The following is an 8,189-nucleotide window of genomic DNA, read 5'->3' on the forward strand; positions in this document are numbered from 1 at the left end:
AAAGAAAGAAAGAAAGAAAGAAAGAAAGAAAGAAAGAAAGAAAGAAAGAAAGAAAGAAAGAAAGAAAAGAAAAGAGAAAGAAAGAGAAAGAAAGAAAAAGAAAAAGTTAGGAAGAAAAGGAAGGAAGGAAGAAAAGGAAAATATCCGGAAGGACACACTGAACAATGCTTACTTCAGGCAAATGGGAGAGAGCCCCAGGCTCCAGGATGGAAGTTAAAGGGGATCTTAGAGATAGGGCCAAGGATTTCTCCTTTTTTTTCTTTGTAGAACCATTATGCACTGAGGACCATCTGTACTGAAATGTACATTTTGAAAGGGTGAATTTCATGTTTTGCTTGTTTTACTGTGTTATACATATATTTTTTTATTGATGTACAATTAACATACAATGTTCTATTAGTTTCAGGTGGACAACATAGTGATTCAGCAACTTCGCACACTACTCAGTGCTCACCACGATAAATGTAGTCACTGTCTGTCACCATACAATGTATGACTATATTCCCTATGCTGTACTTTTAATCTCTGTGCTTTATTTATTTTATAATGGGAAGTTTGTACATCTTAATTGCATTTATCTATTTCACCCATCCCCCCACCCACCTTGCCTCTGGCAACCACCAGTTTGTTCTCTGTATTTAAGTCTGTTTAGGTGTTGTTTGTTTCATTTCTTCATTTGTTTTGGCTCTTAGGTTCCACATGTCTATAAAATCTTTCTCCGACTTATTTCACTTAGCATAATACCCTCTAGGCCCGCCCATGTTGTCACAAATGGCAAGATCTCATTCTTTTACATGGGTAATATTCCACTGTATATACACACCACATCTTCCTTATCCATTCATCTACTGATGGACATTTGGGTTGCTTCCACATTTTATTGTAAATAATGCTGCTAGAAACATAAGGGTGCATGTATCTTTTTGAATTATTGTTTTTGTTTTCTTCTGGTAAATACCCAATAGTGAAATTATTGGACCATATGACAGTTCTATTTTTAACTTTTTGAGGAAACTCCATACTGTTTCCCACAGCGGCTACACCAGTCTGCATTCCCACCAAGGGTGCACAAAGATCCCCTTTTCTCCTCATCCTCGACAACACTTGTTATTTCTTGTCTTCTTGAGTCTAGCCATTCTGACAGGTGTGAGGCATCTCCCTGATGATGAGTGATGTCGAGCATCTTTTCATGTGTCTGTTGGCCATCTGGATGTCTATTTTTTCTTTTAACGAGGGGAGTATATTCATATATTACTGTGTAAGAGAAACTAAGGGGAGGCGAACTCCTCTGGAGACTTATTTGGCACCATGCTCCATTTGCAAAGTCTTTGAGTAGTTCCCAGCCTTAGACAGTGATCTGAAGGCCAGATTGCTGTCCCCAGTGGACCAGGAGGCAAAGATCTCTCTCTCGGGAGGGAAAGACAGAGGGCCCGAATGGCCAGGTGATGATGTCAGGAAGGCGGCCTCAGGAGGTATTAGACACAAGGTATTAAGCAGGTCGTTCAGCTGCCTCCTGTTGGCACCCCTGGGGGCAGTAGTCAGGTATCTAGGGCCATATCTTGGCTACGGGGAGCCATTGGCTAGGAGAGGTACAAAACTGGAGTTTCTCTGCGACCCATGAACTAGTGACATGAATTTCCATAGTGTGAGTGGGTGAAATGGGCCCTAAGGGAAGGGAAGGCTTTGTGGATTTAGGGGAGGCCAGAGGAGTTGAGAATACCTCTGTCACTAGGATAAAGGATGTGACCAGAAGTTAGAAAGGGAATGAATGATTTATTGCTATGTAACAATATTACCACCAACTGAGCGCTTAAAACCACACACACTAACTCATGATTTCTGTGGGTTAGGAGTCGGGGCAAATCTACAGGGTCCTCTGCTTCAGGGGCTCATCTGAAAGCCACATTCTGTGCGTCAGCCAGGGCTATGAGCTCATCTCAAGGCTCAACTGGAGAAGGATCTGCTTCTGAGACACGAGATTGCTGATAGAATTTAGTTCCTTATAGAATTTAGTTGGACAGAGAGAGGGCTTTAGGTTGTTGCTGGCTGTCAGCTGGGGGCCACCCTCGGTTCCTTGGAAAGGGGGCTTCTTGCTTCATCAACACCGGTAAAGGGGCAAGTCTCCTGTGAAGACGGATACTACAGCCCTATGTAATGTAATCATGGAAACAATGTCCCATCACCTTTGGGGTCCTCTATTAGAAGCAAATCACCAGTCCCACCCACACTCAAGAGGAGAGGATTTCTCACAAGGGCGTGAGTACCAGAGGGTGAGATTATGGGGGATCGTCTGTTCACCACAGGGAAGAAGGCAAGAAAACAGGAAATTGGCCTCACAGTCGAAGACCCCCGGGAAAGACAGGTGACAGAAGACAGTGACAAGGCAGTTAGAAGGGAGAGGTTTAAAAAGCATAAATCTGCCGGGGAAATGGATTTCACGTGAACTCCAGGTCGATAATGGGTAAATCACATGTTCCAACCTTTTCTAGTTATTATGTTTGTCAGTGAAAATCCAATGAACAGTTATACAAAACCAGTGACCTTACTGGCCCAGGAAGCTGGGCAGGCCACTGAGAGGAACAGATCCATTCTACAGGAGCTGTGGTTCCCTCAGGCCCCAGCCCACCCCGACACTGACTCTTACCCAGGCCAGGAAGAGACTGCTGTCACAATGGGGGCCTCCAAGCAAGGAAGGGAAGTGCATGCCCTCTCATCCCAGAGACACAGACACCACGCAAACCTTGAGAAATTAGTCTACCAGCGATGGGGTTGGGCAAGGCACATCCATAAGAGCTTTCAAGCAAAAACCAAACTTGTGATTGGTGCTTTAAATGTGGGAGAGCAGTTCTCCAAAAAGTATTAGGGAAATTCATTTGTATTCATTGTTGAAGGGAGTGTTAAGACACTCCCAATTCAGAAAGAAATAGCTTATGCGATTCAAGAAAAATGAGTTGTAGAGTTATTTCACCGATTGGATGAGTGGCCCAGGGGACTGATGTGTATGGATGAATCAGCCAGCTCGAGGGCCTGTGAGAATGTCTGCACCTTGCACAGAAGTTGCACCTTCCTCATCCTTCATCTGCAGGACTAGGTGGATTGATGAGCCACACCAACAAAAGGGATGTAGGGAGTTCAGATGGATGGTAGGGCAGGGAGAAGGAATGGACCATTAGCCGGTGATTTCTCTGATGTGCAAAGTGCTCATGTTGCTCCCCTGCTTTAGTTATCCTTCATAATCTGACCTCTGTTTCCTTCCCAGCTACTTCTCTGGGCTTGTGCTTGTCCTGCCCTGGAGCACTGGGTGCCAGCCTTGCTGAATTCCCTAGGGAGAAGCAAGCCTCTGGAGTCTGGAGGCTTCCAGTGTAGAGGTGCTGGCTCTGCCCCAGTAAACTCCGGCCTCCTGTGCCTCCTTCAGTGCCTTCTCCCATAAATGAACCCTCCCTCACTGGGTTGTTAGGAGAACGAAGCTGATAGTTCTAGAGCACTCAGAACAGACCAGTGTTAAATACATTTATAAATATGAATTATCCAAAAGGACCATGTTCTCTTTTATCTCCATGCTTTTGTACTTGCTCTTCCCTCCGCCTGGAATGCTTTTGCTTTAGCCCTGCCTGCCTAATGCCCCTTCGTCTCCTACGGTAAGCTTAGAAGTCACTGCCTCTAGAAGCCACAACTGGTAACCCCCATGGAAATGGTTAGCAATGGTCGCCAAGGATTTGTGACCGTTTTCCTTTGGGAAAGCTTCGCTATCCTCTTGCACTTAAGTGTAGCCCTGTGACTTGCTTTGGTCAATTAAATCCGAGGAGAGATTACACACATTTTCCAGGCAGAAGCTTTAAGAGCGAGAGCGTGAGTTGCCGTATTCGCTCCCTACCTCTGGGATCTCTGTGAGCAGGTGTCAAGCTGAAATCTCCACCAGTCCGACAGGCGACAAAAAGCAGGGCCCCTGTTGACTACATCTGACATGAAGCATGAGTAAGAAATAAACGTATATTAAGCCACTGATAGGGCACCTGGGTGGCTCAGTTGGTTAAGCGACTGCCTTCGGCTCAGGTCATGGTCCTGGAGTCCCTGGATCGAGTCCCACATCGGGCTCACTGCTCAGCGGGGAGCCTGCTTCTCCCTCTGCCCGTTCTCCTGCTTGTGCTCTCTCTCTGTCTCAAATAAATAAATTTTTAAAAATCTTAAAAAAAAACAACAACACTGAGATTTGGTTTAGGACTGACATTTGTCCACCTCCCCCAGGCAAATTTAAATGCACTTATTTTAAATCTCTCTTCCCTTAGGATTTGATATTTTCTTCCATCAATTTACCACACCGAACTCTAATTGCTTGTTTAAATGTCTGTCTCTGCCACTAAACTCTAAGTTGCCTGAGAGCAGGGGCTGTGTCTTAAGTAAATTTCTGTATTTAGTGCTTACATAGAGCCCAGCACAAAGCAGGCACTCACAGTGCATTGATTCCAGCATGTTCTAACGAGAATTGGAAGGAGAAAAGGAGTTTGCTTCAAATAAGTGATTAATGCTCTCAAAAAACTTTTTTTTTCTTTAAAGATTTTATTTATTTATTTGAGAGAGAGAGAATGAGAGAGAGCACATGAGAGGGGGGAGGGTCAGAGGGAGAAGCAGACCCCCCGCCAAGCAGGGAGCCCGATGCGGGACTCGATCCAGGGACTCCAGGATCATGACCTGAGCCGAAGGCAGTCGCTTAACCAACTGAGCCACCCAGGCGCCCTCAAAAAACTTTTTTACATTCTCCTCTGTTCTGGAAAAATGGAATGTCCTGTTTTAAGATTTTATTTATTTGTCAGAGAGAGAGAGCACAAGCAGGGGGGACAACAGGCAGACGGAGAAGCAGGCTTCCCGCTGAGTAGGAAGCCCCATGTGGGACTCGATCCCAGGACCCTGGGATCATGACCTGAGCCAAAGGCAGATGCTTAACCAACTGAGCCACCCAGATGTCCTGGAATGTCCTGTTCTTGAAACAGGTAGAGATTGTCCAGGTAGAAGTGCTTAAAGTCAGGACAAAAGTTCAGGTTCAGGGCGCCTGGGTGGCTCAGTTGGTTAAGCAACTGCCTTCGGCTCAGGTCATGATCCTGGAGTCCCGGGATCGAGTCCCGCATCAAGCACCCTGCTCAGTGGGGAGCCTGCTTCTCCCTCTGACCCTCCCCCCTCTCATGCTCTCTCTCTCTCTCTCTCTCTCATTCTCTCTCTCAAATAAATAAATAAAATCTTTAAAAAAAAAAAAAAGTTCAGGTTCAGGGAGGTCCCAAGGATCAGCAAAGAGCTCCCAGCATGGAGAGTAGGTTTTATGATTTTGGAGTCCAGCTTGTTCCTTGCTTAGGCTAAATTGGAATGGAACATTTCTTTTTTTTTTTTTTTTTTAAGATTTTTATTTGAGAGAGAGAGCGCACGAGAGCAGGGGGCAGAAGGAGAAGCAGGCTCCCCGCTGCAGGGCTTAATGTGGGGCTCGATCCCAGGACCCCAAGATCATGACCTGAGCTGATGGCAGACGCTCACCAAGCCACCCAGGCGTCCCTGGAATGGAACATTTCTGAAAGCCAACAGGGATAGGGTGTCAGTGTTCTTTTGGCATTTTCAATGGAAATAATTACAGGTGACTCATGTGAGTTTTAATCCAGAAGAAAAGATTAAATGGGTATGTGTATATTTGAATTTCAAGTGAATCAGTGCTGCTATGTGGCCCACATGGAGACAGAGGGCCAACCGAAGGTCATTAGTAGGGAGTGTTTTCAGTGGTGCAGAGGGAGGGGATTAAAGCAAACAGGATAATGTTCGTGTTGTGTTAGAAGTCTGAAGCACCATTTGAATAGGTCTGTATTTTATCTTCTATGGTATAATGTTTCCAAATTGCATTAATAGATTTTTTTAAACTGTGACCAAAGCCCTGTTTTCTGTTTCCTTCCTGAAGCTGTTTCCTTCCAAAATTATGTTTCAAATGGGAAGAGAACAAGAAGAATGTGGGAAACACAGGGTGCGTGGGCACTGGACCTTTTGGATGGAACTGTGCTTTATTGGGAGATTGTTGGGGCCACCTCACAAGGTAGAGTCTGCTGGGAAAAGCCAGATGTGGCTAACTAGGAATATGGCAATTAGCATTACAGGAAGAAGAGTTGTTCTGGAATCCATAAGGATTGGCCCCTCTTATTCTCTGCTTCCCAGGTCTTGAGTCATGATGTAGCAACTGGCTGGTCTCTGTATCTGTCTTCAATAAAGGTTTCATTCATCATGTCACATGAGTTAGGAAAATGTAGGCTAACAAAGTGGGATGACAGTTGAACCTGAAAGTGTGGTCATCAGAGGGATGGAGACCAAAAAAAAGCCAATCCAGGGATGCCTGGGTGGCTCAGTCAGTTAAGTGTCTGCCTTTGGCTCAGGTCATGATCCCAGGGTCCTGGGATGGAGCCCCACATCGGGCTCCCTGCTCAGCGTGGAGCCAGCTTCTCCCTCTGCCTGCCGTTCTCCCTTGTTCTCTCTCTCTCTCTTTGACAAATAAATAAATAAAATCTTTTTTTTAAAGATTTTATTCATTTACTTGAGAGAGAACGAGAGAGAGAGCACAGAGGGAGAGGGAGAAGCAGGCTCCCCACTGAGCAGAGACCCCGATCGATGCGGGACTCGATCCCAGGACCCCGAAATCATGACCCGAGCTGAAGGCAGATGCCCAACCCACTGAGCCACCCAGGCACCCCATAAATAAAATCTTAAAAAAGAAAAAAAAAAAAAAGCCAGTCCAGCGAGTGCCTTTAGGTTGTTGATATCCAAGTATAAAAGCCTTATTATGCAACATCTCTTTGGAATCATCTCAACAAAGAAGACCATCTTATAAGTATTAAATAAATGCAAGATGTAAATAGATACAAATAAATGCAAAACAGCTTACCTGCAAATCTGAGTGCAGGCTGTTTTCTACTACATTATTGCGCTCACCTAATTTTCCCTTTTTTCTACCTCCCATTCCCTTACTATTTTATATAGGGCAAATTGGGGGTCATTGACATTACACTTTAGACGGTCATTTTCAAAATATCAATCTGAACGTTTCGCAGTGATCTCCGACTTGGAACAGGATGCAGTAGTTGATGACACTTTGAGTTGTTCCTGTTTTGGGTAAAAGAGGGTGACTGTGTTTTTGTTTGTATAACGAATGGTTGCATTATATTAGGCAAGAGGATTTTATGGTGGTGGCTAATGTTTGGAAATGCACATATGAAAAAGAAAATGTTTATCTTAGGCATCTGTCTTCTGCATCTTTGTTTTTGATTTTTGTTTTTTTAAAAAGATCTTTCTTTATTTATTTGACAGTGAGAGAGAAAGCACAAGCAGGGGGAGCAGCGGAGGGAGAGGGAGAAGCAGGCTTCCCACTGAGCAGGGAGCCCGACGAAGGACTCGATCCCACAACCCTGGGACCATGACCTGAGCCAAAGGCAGACGCTTAACCAACTGAGCCACCCAGGCAGTCCCTGTCTTCTGCATCTGTGAAACGTCCTTCCTACAGGTGGGGAATTTCTCACGTTTTCAGTCTCATCTCCCCACAGTAGAAAACTGCCAGTTGACTCTTGAGATCCATCTCCACAGCTTCTGCTGTCACGACCCTCCATTTCTGCCGGCACATTACTTCTCAGGCAAAAGATGTCATTTCCAACCTGATTAAATTCTGGCCAATGAGGTATAAATGGAAGTGTTACACTTAAATTCCAGAAAGTTTCCTCAAGAGGAAAAGAGCAACTGCCATTCCTCTTTCTTCCCCCTGCTGTTTGGAATGCAGATGTGGTGGGGATCTAGCAGCCATTTGGGGCCATGAGGTGACATAAAGAATGGAGCATAAAGTTAAGCTAGGTCATTAAGTCTACAACGAAACCAACGTTACCAGCGTTTACCTGGCTACCTCCAGACCTTTTTTTGCATGAGAAATAAACCATTTAAGCCACTGTTATTATTTAGTAATATACAGCAGAACTTAGTCCTAATTAATCCAATTGCTTTTCCAGGCCCCTCTTGTGGCTGAGGCACAGGCCTGTGACCCAGGTTCTGTTAATTGTGCACAGTGGTGCAGGATTTCAGTTCTAAAGAAGCAGGCCCTGAGAATTTATTTTCCGGCAAGGATAGGAGTGGAGGAGTCAGGGTTTGGGAGGCAGCCGTGGTGAGACATTGGTATCTGGTGCCAC

The sequence above is a fragment of the Mirounga leonina genome, unplaced genomic scaffold, assembly GCF_011800145.1.
Source record: "Mirounga leonina isolate KUSES-001 unplaced genomic scaffold, KU_Mleo_1.0 Mir_173, whole genome shotgun sequence".
NCBI lineage: Eukaryota > Metazoa > Chordata > Mammalia > Carnivora > Phocidae > Mirounga > Mirounga leonina.